This window comes from Salvia splendens, chromosome 17 (assembly GCF_004379255.2).
Source record: "Salvia splendens isolate huo1 chromosome 17, SspV2, whole genome shotgun sequence".
Lineage (NCBI taxonomy): Eukaryota > Viridiplantae > Streptophyta > Magnoliopsida > Lamiales > Lamiaceae > Salvia > Salvia splendens.
The window spans coordinates 6105162-6119354 of record NC_056048.1 but is presented as its reverse complement, the minus strand read 5'-3'; the positions used below and the strand labels follow the sequence as shown (position 1 = coordinate 6119354).

General features: G+C 35.1%; 1 long non-coding RNA gene across 1 annotated transcript; it reads right to left on the bottom strand.

Annotated features, from left to right (window-relative positions):
- Positions 1-10707: 10707 nt before the first annotated feature.
- LOC121773920 lies at positions 10708-11835 on the bottom strand. Its single transcript, XR_006044882.1, has 2 exons — positions 11402-11835; positions 10708-10864 (listed from the first exon to the last, which is right to left on the bottom strand). It is a non-coding gene; the product is annotated as an uncharacterized LOC121773920 (long non-coding RNA).
- Positions 11836-14193: the final 2358 nt, after the last annotated feature.

Sequence of the window (14193 nt, the reverse complement as noted above, 5' to 3'; positions counted from 1 at the left end):
TAAAATCTTATTTCCCATGATATACAGATGTATGAGGTTCAGTTACACGTATGTATGAGGTTCAGTTTTACGTAAAATCTTATTTCCCATGATATACAAATTTCGCTCATTTAAATACGTAAAATCTTATTTAAGTATCATTTTATCATTTTATCATTTTATGAGTCAAAAGTATCATTTTATCAACTCAGAGTACCATTCTATCCGGCAAAACTATCATTCTATGCAATAAACCTATCATTTTATCATTTTATCAGTCAGTCAAAAGTATCATTTTATCAACTCAGAGTATCATTCTATCCGGCAAAACTATCATTCTATGCAATAAACCTATCATTTTATCATTTTATCAGTCAGTCAAAAGTATCATTTTATCAACTCATAGTATCATTCTATCCGGCAAAACTATCATTCTATGCAATAAACCTAACATATATCATTTTCTGATTTTATCAGTTAATCAAAAGTATCATTTTATCAACTCAGAGTATCATTCTATCCGGCAAAACTATCATTCTATGCAATAAACCTAACATATATCATTTTATCATAAACCTAACATATATCATTTTATCATTTTATCAGTCAGTCAAAAGTATCATTCTATCCCGCAAAGCTATCATTCTATGCAATAAACCTAACATATATCATTTTATCATTTTACGTGATATTTGGCGAAATTTAAAAATTAAATGAGAGAAATGACATATTTACCTCCGCGCTTTTTTTTATGAAGTAAATCTAAGTTTGAATCTCAACCACAAGATTAGAAAATATATGTGGTTCAGATTTGGTTATAAGGTTATTACGTGATTTAGGGGTTATCATATGATCACAACTTATATATATATTAATAAAATATTCATATATAATGAGTTATATTGGGAACAACATTGATATGACATAAATGGTGAGGATAAATTGTTGTAATCAACATCTAATTCCTATTATAAAATAAGAAAGAAATTAACGTGTCATCATTTGTTGACCATTTTTCATCGCAATATATACACATTAAATATAAATTCGGTCATTCATGTTCTCAATTGTAAATCGGAACGACGCACCGCTTCACCAATCACACTTCCACTCTCACAAAACCTTTCAGTTTTATTATAAAATTGATCACAACAATCGTAGCTTTGTCCAACCTTGGCATCATTATCTTGACATAGAGCTTCGAAAGCTTGGTTTTGACAATCTTGTGTCACATTTCTATAACATTCAAGTCTTTCTCCACTTGAGTTGAGGAATAATGTTGCATTGAATGCTAGAAAAAACATAATCTTCATCATGGTCTCGGATTTAGAAACCATGCTTCGTTTTTTTTTTGGAATGGTTTGTTGAGATAGATGCCAACTATTGAAATCTTTTATTGTGGGTACTCTTCTAATGCTTATAATATCATAATTCAAAACTAAGACTAAATCTACGCTCTTGGATTTTGAAATGAGTGGATGAGATTAAAGCTCATAAATTTCAATAAATATTAGACAAAATATCAACAAAAGTGTAATATCGTCATTATGTTATCATATGATAATTTTCATGTATGTTTTTTATATTAACATAGTGTATTGCAAATATCAACAATATGGCATGAGAATATCAACACAAGTACAAGAAAATATCAACACAGTTTTATTGATATTTTACCTGCACTATATTGAGATTTTGCATACACTATATGGAATATTTTTTTTGCATTTGTTTATAAAATCTGTTTATCAACATATACGAAAATTGAAATATAATTTATCAAATTTCATCACCCGAACATCGTCAGAACATATGCAATTGAGATTTCGTTGGAATCCTTATAAAATTATCTTTAATTTGATATATTTTTTGCGAAAAATTAATTTAAATCGAGCGAGTTACGTAAATTTAAAGTTTTGAGATTATTTTTTATAAGAGAGAATTGATATTAATAACCTTTAAGTTTATTTAATAATTTTTTTAATTTAAAACATAATCCATGTGACATTCAACCAAATCTCCTAATCTAATAATTAAAATTTAATCTTAATTTATAATTAATAATTAGTTAGCAATTATCACTCCCTCTTTTATAGCAGTACAGAGATGAAGGTTACGTGAGCATGTTGCATTCAATATTATGAGATGTATCGAAACCTATGCATGCATTGAATATGATGTTTTACGAAAAAAACTGCCTAAGAAATGAATGATTTGTCCGTATTTCACCACTAAATTTCTAAATTTTTGCTAAATTTGGGTTTATATATAATAGCTTTGAAATTCGTCTATCCATTATAAAATTATTGATTTGTTCTGATTTTGACACCAATCAAGATTTCAGAGCTAGTGTAGATTGATGACTTACTTACATAGCACCATCAATGTCACATTTTAGGCAACGAAACAATATCACATTATATTAAATTAAATAATTTTATTTGTTGAATTATGATTTAAAGCCATATTAGAGTTGGTATGAAGAAAATAGAATTTGACAGAATTTTTATTAATATACAAGTAAATATCCTTTGTTTTAGATGCATAGACTTGCTTTTTTTAATCAAGAGTGTTTCAGTTATTATTTTATTTCCATCCGTTCAATAAAAATAAACATTTTTGAAACGAGACAAGTTTTAAGAATAATTGATAAAGTACAAGAGAGATGGAAAAGAAAAAAAAGACTGTCATTCATAATAAGGAATGAGATCCACTTCATTATAGAGAAAAAAAATTACAAAAAATAAAAGTTAGATTATTTTTATTGGACTAGATGAAATGTAAAGAATGTCTATTTTCATTGAACGATGGAATATACAGTAATGATTCGTATAAAATTCGTTACTATAGCCATTTGTTAATGTTATACTCCATTTAATGATTCCAAGTCCATTTAAAATTTATTTCTTTGATAGTTTATGGTCATATATATACATAAATTGTTAACGCGTTTCATGCCTTACAAGATTCGAATAAATTAACTAAAATTCATATATCTATCTGTAATTATACTCCCTCCGTCCCGGACTAATTGCACTTATTTCCTTTCTGGGCGTCCCAAGTTATTTGCACTCTTTCCATTTTTAGTAAAAATTATCACCTACAGCCGCAATTGTTGACTTTGCTATACACTCATTCCTTAATCTCCGTGCCGAAAAGGAAATGTGCGAGTAGTCCGGGACGGAGGGAGTATTAAAGAAGAATTCTGAAAAAAATTACAAATATTCTTTTAAGGGAAAATATGATTATTGATCAAACTAAAAAGCAAAAATTGTTGGGCAAACACCAATGTCCAATAGTACAATATAAAAACAAGAGGGAACATCATTTTTGGTCCACGAACTTTGCCAAAGTATCATTTTAGGTCCGTGAACTTTGAAAATATCATTTTAGGTCCGTAAACTTTGAGTTAGTATCATTTGAGATTCTTTTTACTATTTCCAAGTTTTTTGGACGAAAATACCCTCAATACCTTAAAGTGTATATATTTTTAATAAATTTATCATATACTCATATTTTTTTATAAATATCTTTACACTATATTTTTGACAAATTTTCTAAATATAATTTGACCTTAAATATTATTACTTAATTTTGTGACATGCAAGTAAAATTGCTTCTTCAATTTTTTATATTAATTTTTTTTAAAAATTGAATAAAGAACTTTCTTTAATAATATAAAATTGAATAAAGAACTTTCTTTAATAATATAAAATTGAATAAAGATCTTTTTATAAATATCTTTACAATATATTTTTGACAAATTTTCTAAATATAATATGACCTTCAATATTATCATTTAATTTTGTGACATGCAAGAAAAGATCTTTATTCAATTTTTTATTATTAAAGAAAAGTTCTTTATTCAATTTAAAAAAAAATTAATATAAAAATTGAAGAAGCAATTTTACTTGCATGTCACAAAATTAAGTGATAATATTTAAGGTCAAATTATATTTAGAAAATTTGTCAAAAATATATTGTAAAGTTATTTATAAAAAATTATGAGTATATGAGAAATTTATTAAAAATATATACACTTTAAGGTATTGAGGGTATTTTCGTTCAAAAAAACTTGTAAATAGTAAAAAGCACCTCAAATGATACTAACTCAAAGTTCACGGACCTAAAATGATATTTTCAAAGTTCACGAACCTAAAATGATACTTTGGCAAAGTTCGTGGACAAAAAATGATGTTCCTTCTAAAAACAATATGAACCTCTATAACTCTCATTATTTCCTCTCACACAACTTTATGCACTACATTTTATTCATAAACTTTGTTGCCATAAGTTTTGTTATAGGATTTTCTCTTTCTAACTTGATTTTTTCCCATTATGTAGTCAATTATCAAGTTCCTTTTTCAAATTATGCATCAATCGATTAAATGTGCTATACGTATTTCTTTAAGTGTGATTTTCTTATGTTACAGAGATCCAAAAGTGTGGTTATTAACATAAATATTTGCATTGTTTTAATTTTAAACTGATGTAGGGATTAGACGTAGATCGGATTCACAAATTACCAAGACATCTTTGTTCTTCATCAAAGAGCTCAGTCAAACTCTAACCACGCGACTGATTTACATTCAATGTTTACAAAAACTTGAATACAGAATAGAGTTCTATCTATTACACAAGATCAAGATCCTCTTCTAGTTCGAGCTTCTTTCACCTGCACACTCAACAAACGTATCAGTATCACAAGGAACAGATCCTCTCGGATCTAACACACTAACACGAGTAAACACAAGAAGTATGCAAAGAACACAGAAGAAACTGATGCTTCGGCTCAGACACCCGCCGATAGCACAGGCCTATTATCAAGAGCTCAGATCCAAAGGAGCACAGCTGAATCTACCAGTGATTAACCTCACACTCCAGATTCCAGCTTCAACAGACTCCACAAAACCAGATCTATCACCTCTGAGAACGAACTCACACAGAAACATTCAAACACCAAAACCTTAGTTTCACCAACACTTCAGCAACCGAAGTGGTTACCTTCTCTGCTACTGTAGCAAGGTCTACTACACTTCCAATCGTGAGAAGTCACAAAGAAACCACCGGAGAACCGTCGGAGAAGGAAGCAGAAAGAGAGAAGAAGAGAGTTTCTGAGAGCATCGAGAGAGTAAGAGAGAGAGTTTAGAGTTAGGAATGATGAAAGCCAAAAGACTAACCTCTCACATAACAAACACACATCACAATCCGACGGCTAAGAACCTTGATCTGGGTGAGAGTACACGTGGCTGCATCTGGAGTAAGAGGCATAAGTTTTTGGGCCAAGCCCAATCCAACTTCACATGGGCCATTACAAAACAATCAGCCTGTAACGACCCGCTAAGCCGATATTATTATAATCAATATTAATAGCTCGATTATCTAAATAAATAAATAAATAAGATCCCAAAATCAAAATTTTAATGTCCGATACATCCGACAAAAGTCCTACAAAAATTTATTTTAATACATCTTTCGTTCTAAAGAAAATCGGGTACATCAACAAGAGTAGCTCCGAACTGGAATTAGATTTTCCTGCACCAAATCAAACAAGTAAACAAATACTCAAATAATTAATTTAATAACCAAATAAAATAAACAAAAGAAAAGAACGGATAGGGCATATCCTAAGGATCAATTTTTTTTTCTTCCGACAAAGCATTTGTTAATGCATTAAATGTTTAGCATGCAATCATATCTTCTCTATCAAAGGAGAATATTTGAGATAATATTATGTTTGGCAACTTGCTCCAATAACTTGCTATACCGTCACTTTCACTTGCCTTATCTCTTAAGTATGTCTCTTAGGAGATACATCCCCACTTGCCATCTATGAAGTGTATCTCTTAAGTATATATAAATATGTATAAATCATTTTTGCCACTTACCCAAAACCATCAAATCTTAAATTCGCTGCACCATCAAATCTAAATTTTCTGCACACACACCAACCCAACGTGGATAGAGGAGTCGAGGAAGGAGAATTTCACACATTTGTAGAGTCAAATACTTCAATCGAACAACACTTTACTTCCACATCAAAAGGTAAACAACAAACCTTTCCTTTCTTTTCTTTCAATATATGTACACGCATATGCATATATAATTTGAAAGTATAATCTTTCCAAGTAATATTAACCAATACACAGCAAGTTTAACACCAATCTCCCACAATTAATGCGAATAAGCTCTCATCAACACTCAAACTCTAACAATCGAACACCCATCACAGTGTAATTGAAAGCTAAAAACGAAAATAAACATAATTTGAGTGCGAGAACTTATCTTGCGGGGTGGTTCGGATTGGTTTCGGGGCTGCGCGGTGTCGTTTCGGAGCTGTTCGGGGACCATCGAGCAGCCACCGAACATCCACAATGGGCAGCGACAGCAGGCACCGGACTCGGCGCTGCTATACGTCAGCGGTGACCCCACACGGCGTGCGACGGAGGGGCGAGCAGTAGCTGACCGACGAGCAGAGGCCGCCGGCGTGGGGGTCGACGCGATGGTGGAGGGTCTGGACGCGCGGCAGCTGCATCTCCCGACGCCGAGCAACGGCGACTGCACAGCAGCGACCATCGGCGAGCAGCGACGGCGGCGTGAGCATAGCCGAGAGAGAGAGAGGGGGAAGCAGAGAGAAAGAGAGAAGAGAGAGAGAAGGAGAGAGAGAGAAGAGGAAGGAGACGTCGGCGAACGGTGGTGCTGAGGATGGCGACGAGAGAGAGGGAAGAGTAAGAGGTTGTGCATTTTGTGAAATGAGGGAGAAGGTGAATAGTGATTAGGTGAGAGAGAGAGAGTAGATGATACGTGTGGTGGAAGGGTGGAGTATAATTTGGGCTCACTTATATTTTTTTTTTGAATTGGGCCTTTGCTTTATTTAAGAAATTTGGGCTTAATAAATTAATTGAATGATTAAATTAAGTTGGGCTCCACTTAATTTGTTTTGGGGCTTTAAAATATTAATTTGAGTGATAAGGTGGGGAATTTGGGTTTTGTAAATAAATCATTGGGTTGATAATTGAATTAATTGTGGGGAATTGTTTAATTAATTTTAGAATATTTCCAAGGCCGAAATCAATATAAATTCTCGGTGGGAAATTATTACGATAAGTTAATCATGGGATTAAATAAATTTTATTTTAGGAGTTATTTAATTAATTTCGAAATAATTTTGAAGTATGAATAATTTATCCCAAGTCCGGAAAACTTATAATTTTTCATAACAAAGGGAAATAGTTGCGATAATTCAATTATGCGCTTAAATAAATTTTGGGATTTTTTGTTCGAGATTATGATGGAAAAATACGAGGAGCTAATGGAGGAATTAGGGGCATAAGCGGCCGACCGACATCGCCCCGCAACGCCTCGGGCGGCCGCTATGGAAATGGAAAGAAAGAGGGAGACGGCGTTCTCAAGTCACAAAAATAATTAAGTTAATAAAGAAGTGCTATTAATTAAATTTCCCAATTTAATTAATATGCAAGTTTCTAAAATTTTCTAGCGGTGAACAAATGATAAAAGAAATAAAGTAGGGGCATGCATTCCTAGAAGTATGTGAATTTTCTCGAGTCTTATTAGTACGTTATTTGTTTTCAAAAGGCTATCTCCGTGAGTTAAGGGTGGAGTCAGGAAAATTCAAGTTAAAGAAACTAAACGAACAAGGTGAGCTTTCTTATACTAAAAATACAAATTGTATTTTATGAAAACTTGAACACATGTTCGTGATTTTTAAAGATGTTGTCTTGCCATAAATGTTTCTGTGTATGATGCCTATCTGTTGGCTACGGCCAAGTGAATTATGAATGATGATATAAGTCGAATTCGGGTCCCAGTGAGGGTGGTGTCCCCACTCGGACTAGTGTACACAAGCTCCCTCTGCATGTTGGGCAGAGCAGGTGACCGAGGAAGGTGGCCACCTTCCCGGCACAAGAATACCTTTGACATGTTGGGCAGAGAAGGTGACCGTGCGAGAACACCATCTCGACGGCACAATGTGATCAGATATGGCTAAGTACAGGAAAAAAAGGGACTGCAGTCCAATGTGAATATTTTTAGTAAGCTCGGGCCTTTTCAATAAATCCCCGAGTGTTACTGTGATGATGGCTTGACAATATTTTCAAATGTATATGTGTAATTTTCGGCAATGTGTTCACTGAGTACTTTTGTACTCAGCCCTGCATATATTTCTAAATGTGCAGGTTGAGCAGCGAAGTGGTGGAGGAAGTGCTATTGAGACAAGACATTTAATTCAGTCAGATTTTGACTCTCGGAGGTTCATGTCTTCATACATGGAACCGCGTTCATTTGTTTCCGTTGTGCATCTTAAAAGACTCAGGTCTATTTTGTTCAAAACTCTGATATATTGAAATTTTTACAAACAATTACTCGAGTTTTCATGATCGAGTATCTTTTCTTCTGTGTATCAGCACTTGATTAGTCATGTCTCGCAACCAATGCTTGATTTTATTTTCCCCTTATTTCTTTCCCCGCTTCTTTAACCCTCCCCTAGTCGCGATCAACCGTGTTTTCTATCCTTAGAAAATGCGGTCGTGACAGAGTGGTATCAGAGCATTCTTTCTCGCTCTGAACCCGAGAGTCTTCTTTGAAAATCTTTGGTCTAGCCTTGTTCCACTAGACTGTCTAATAGATGAAAATGCTCTTAGCACTCCCACTAATCGCGCTCAACGAGGAAAAAGGTAACTTGTTCTTTTTCAAAAGAAAGTCAAGATGTTTGAAAGTTTGAAATGGAAAAAAAAGGTACTGAAATATGAAAGTATAAAGTATACAAGTCTGGTACCAATTGGTGAAATGATATCTCTTTTTGAGTAATCATTGAATCATGTTGCTAGAATGGGGAAATCAAAATTTCCAAGAACTTAAAATACTTAGTTATGTGTTCCTTGTAGAACACAATATGAACTCGAACTTAGAAGTACAATATGAACATTTCTCGCTTTCCCGAGCGACGAAAAGAAAATGGTGCGATAAGAAAGAAACTTCGAGAAAAGTAATCCAACATAGAACAAAACGGTGTTTCTAGAAGATGGTATGGGTAGATGCCATGAATAATCTGGGTTAGCCATTGTCTTTCTTGACAATTCAACCACTCCAAAGGATCATACCTTTGATCCAACTAAGCGATGTACACATACATAGCAAGAGAATATGATTACAATGTAAACAAAGAACCTAGCTCTACAATATAAGTAAACAGAAACGACGTGTTACGAGGATGAGCGTTATGACGAACCAAGAGTACCAAAGAGTCATAATCCCCACATATGGTCATCTGACGTGATCGTAAGGTGAAAGTAGCTTGTGACCAAGGTTTCTCATAACTCAGTTACCATCCTCTATAAAGAGTTAAACAACGGAGTATCACCATTGTAGTTAACCAGGAAGATTCATCAGCAACGCTTACTTGGATTCCCATGAATTTCATTTTCTCGCATCCCCCTTGATCAAAATACTTTTGTTGAATTAAGACCTTAAATGACTCCTTTTGCAAGGTAATGTGCCATTATTTTCCCTCTTCTATGTCAGGGTTGTGAATTACTTTCAGTTTTGAGCTTGCTCCCTCATGTTTTCTGATAACCTCCAGTGACTACGGTCCTTGTTTACTCGTTTCGTATAAAAGAAATACTTTGACTCTCTGAATTCTTGCCACCAAACTCCTATACTAGGAGTTGCTTTATTTATAGCCTTTAAAATGAACATGTTTCCCTAAACTATTGTCTCTCCAATGATGATATATTCTTCAAAGATCATTAGTAGACCTTTAGTGTTTTCAAATGTGCTTGTTGACAAGCTCTTTAATTTATAAAGAACAGTCTCCTCTTTTTAATTCCACTATAATTATTCCATCATGCTGTAAGCTCTTCAGCAACTCCAGGTCTAAAGCAATTTGCTCTCTCCCTGAACTAGTTTGCTTTGATTGTCTTCTCTACTGGTTAATTTCCGTGATTTGGTTATAAACTTTGTGAATTCGTTAACGTGACGTAGTATCACGATGTTGTTGACCCAAATGGGTAGTTCCTTGTTATTCTTCTTTCTCTCAAATCCAATTGAGCCCAATCATTTTCAGTCTTACTATATTGGAGCAGCCATCTGGTGAGACCTTAAACCTTTTTATTTGACCATTTGTGTTTTCAGACATACTTATTGACAAGCTCTTTATTTTACATGAGTACTCTCATCTTTTGAATTCAAATATGACTGTTGTCTCTTGATCTGAGTTTTTCTGCAAGCTCCATGTTAAAGCTGGCACATTGCTTCTCCCTTGGCTAGTTTCCTCTTGTTGCCCTCTTTATTAGTTAGTTTCCCTGAACTGTTTATAAACTCTAAAAATTTCGTTGATATGATTTTCTATTACAGTGCTGTTGAGCAAAATGCAATTGTTTTTTTTTCTTATTCTTTTCAAATCCATTTGTAACCAACCATCTCAGGTCTTTCTGTTATCATCTGGGGATACTTGAAACTTTTCTACTTCACTATTCATTTTGATTATATTATTGGCAATCTATTATTGATATCTACATTCTATTCATCATACCCTCACTTTCACAATTTATTCCATCTGAAAAGCTCTTTCTAGAAGAGAAAATGAAGGAGAAGTATGCCGAACTTTTTGTCTAAGTACTTCCTAATTTTCGGGACGAAATTTCTTTTAAGAGGGGTAGAATGTAACGACCCGCTAAGCTGATATTATTATAATCAATATTAATAGCTCGATTATCTAAATAAATAAATAAATAAGATCCCAAAATCAAAATTTTAATGTCCGATACATCCGATAAAAGTCCAACAAAAATTTATTTTAATACATCTTTCGTTCTAAAGAAAATCGGGTACATCAACAAGAGTAGCTCCGAACTGGAATTAGATTTTCCTGCACCAAATCAAACAAGTAAACAAATACTCAAATAATTAATTTAATAACCAAATAAAATAAACAAAAGAAAAGAACGGATAGGGCATATCCTAAGGATCAATTTTTTTTTTCTTCCGACAAAGCATTTGTTAATGCATTAAATATTTAGCATGCAATCATATCATCTCTATCAAAGGAGAATATTTGAGATAATATTATGTTTGGCAACTTGCTCCAATAACTTGCTATACCGTCACTTTCACTTGCCTTATCTCTTAAGTATGTCTCTTAGGAGATACATCCCTACTTGCCATCCCCACTTGCCATCTATGAAGTGTATCTCTTAAGTATATATAAATATGTATAAATCATTTTTGCCACTTACCCAAAACCATCAAATCTTAAATTCTCTGCACCATCAAATCTAAATTTTCTGCACACACACCAACCCAACGTGGATAGAGGAGTCGAGGAAGGAGAATTTCACACATTTGTAGAGTCAAATACTTCAACCGAACAACACTTTACTTCCACATCAAAAGGTAAACAACAAACCTTTCCTTTCTTTTCTTTCAATATATGTACAAGCATATGCATATATAATTTGAAAGTATAATCTTTCCAAGTAATATTAACCAATACACAACAAGTTTAACACCAATCTCCCACAATTAATGCGAATAAACTCTCATCAACAATCGAACACCCATCACAGTGTAATTGAAAGCTAAAAACGAAAATAAACATAATTTGAGTGCGAGAACTTATCTTGCGGGGTGGTTCGGATTGGTTTCGGGGCTGCGCGGTGTCGTTTCGGAGCTGTTCGGGGACCATCGAGCAGCCACCGAACATCCACAATGGGCAGCGACAGCAGGCACCGGACTCGGCGCTGCTATACGTCAGCGGTGACCCCACACGGCGTGCGACGGAGGGGCGAGCAGTAGCTGACCGACGAGCAGAGGCCGTCGGCGTGGGGGTCGACGCGATGGTGGAGGGTCTGGACGCGCGGCAGCTGCATCTCCCGACGCCGAGCAACGGCGACTGCACAGCAGCGACCATCGGCGAGCAGCGACGGCGGCGTGAGCATAGCCGAGAGAGAGAGAGAGGGGGAAGAAGAGAGAGAGAGAGAAGAGAGAGAGAGAGAAGGAGAGAGAGAGAATAGGAAGGAGACGTCGGGGAACGGTGGTGCTGAGGATGGCGACGGCGGATCGGCGACGAGAGAGAGGGGAGAGTAAGAGGTTGTGCATTTTGTGAAATGAGGGAGAAGGTGAATAGTGATTAGGTGAGAGAGAGAGTAGATGATACGTGTGGTGGAAGGGTGGAGTATAATTTGGGCTCACTTATATTTTTTTTTGAATTGGGCCTTTGCTTTATTTAAGAAATTTGGGCTTAATAAATTAATTGAATGATTAAATTAAGTTGGGCTCCACTTAATTTGTTTTGGGGCTTTAAAATATTAATTTGAGTGATAAGGTGGGGAATTTGGGTTTTGTAAATAAATCATTGGGTTGATAATTGAATTAATTGTGGGGAATTGTTTAATTAATTTTAGAATATTTCCAAGGCCGAAATCAATATAAATTCTCGGTGGGAAATTATTACGATAAGTTAATCATGGGATTAAATAAATTTTATTTTAGGAGTTATTTAATTAATTTCGAAATAATTTTGAAGTATGAATAATTTATCCCAAGTCCGGAAAACTTATAATTTTTCATAACAAAGGGAAATAGTTGCGATAATTCAATTATGCGCTTAAATAAATTTTGGGATTTTTTGTTCGAGATTATGATGGAAAAATACGAGGAGCTAACGGAGGAATTAGGGGCGTAAGCGGCCGACCGGCATCGCCCCGCGACGCCTCGGGCGGCCGCTATGGAAATGGAAAGAAAGAGGGAGACGGCGTTCTCAAGTCACAAAAATAATTAAGTTAATAAAGAAGTGCTATTAATTAAATTTCCCAATTTAATTAATATGCAAGGTTCTAAAATTTTCTAACGGTGAACAAATGATAAAAGAAATAAAGTAGGGGCATGCATTCCTAGAAGTATGTGAATTTTCTCGAGTCTTATTAGTACGTTATTTGTTTTCAAAAGGCTATCTCCGTGAGTTAAGGGTGGAGTCAGGAAAATTCAAGTTAAACAAAATAAACGAACAAGGTGAGCTTTCTTATACTAAAAATACAAATTGTATTTTATGAAAACTTGAACACATGTTCGTGATTTTTAAAGATGTTGTCTTGCCATAAATATTTTTGTGTATGATGCCTATCTGTTGGCTACGGCCAAGTGAATTATGAATGATGATATAAGTCGAATTCGGGTCCCAGTGAGGGTGGTGTCCCCACTCGGACTAGTGTACACAAGCTCCCTCTGCATGTTGGGCAGAGCAGGTGACCGAGGAAGGTGGCCACCTTCCCGGCACAAGAATACCTTTGACATGTTGGGCAGAGAAGGTGACCGTGCGAGAACACCATCTCGACGGCACAATGTGATCAGATATGGCCAAGTACAGGAAAAAAAAGGGACTGCAGTCCAATGTGAATATTTTTAGTAAGCTCGGGCCTTTTCAATAAATCCCCGAGTGTTACTGTGATGATGGCTTGACAATATTTTCAAATGTATATGTGTAATTTTCGGCAATGTGTTCACTGAGTACTTTTGTACTCAGCCCTGCATATATTTCTAAATGTGCAGGTTGAGCAGCGAAGTGGTGGAGGAAGTGCTATTGAGACAAGACATTTAATTCAGTCAGATTTTGACTCTTGGAGGTTCATGTCTTCATACATGGAACCGCGTTCATTTGTTTCCGTTGTGCATCTTAAAAGACTCAGGTCTATTTTGTTCAAAACTCTGATATATTGAAATTTTTACAAACAATTACTCGAGTTTTCATGATCGAGTATCTTTTCTTCTGTGTATCAGCACTTGATTAGTCATGTCTCGCAACCAATGCTTGATTTTATTTTCCCCTTATTTCTTTCCCCGCTTCTTTAACCCTCCCCTAGTCGCGATCAACCGTGTTTTCTATCCTTAGAAAATGCGGTCGTGACACAGCCCAACAAGAGAGTCCACCAATTATTCAACATACTCCACCTTGGACTTCATTCTGAGAAACCAGCATGTGCTATAAGCTAAAGTGAAACTCATCACAGCCTATAAGGCAATCCCCCCTCAGCCTCAAAGAACACAAACAAGGTTCACTGGCATTTAGGGAATCACCATGCTGCCTCCAGACACCAGAGGGTTTAAACCCATTAGTCTAGGAGGACTTCTTGCCTCAGTTCACATACCAGCTTTACCAAGACAGGTAGGATGACTGAGGTCTTTAATCCCCGGGACATGCAA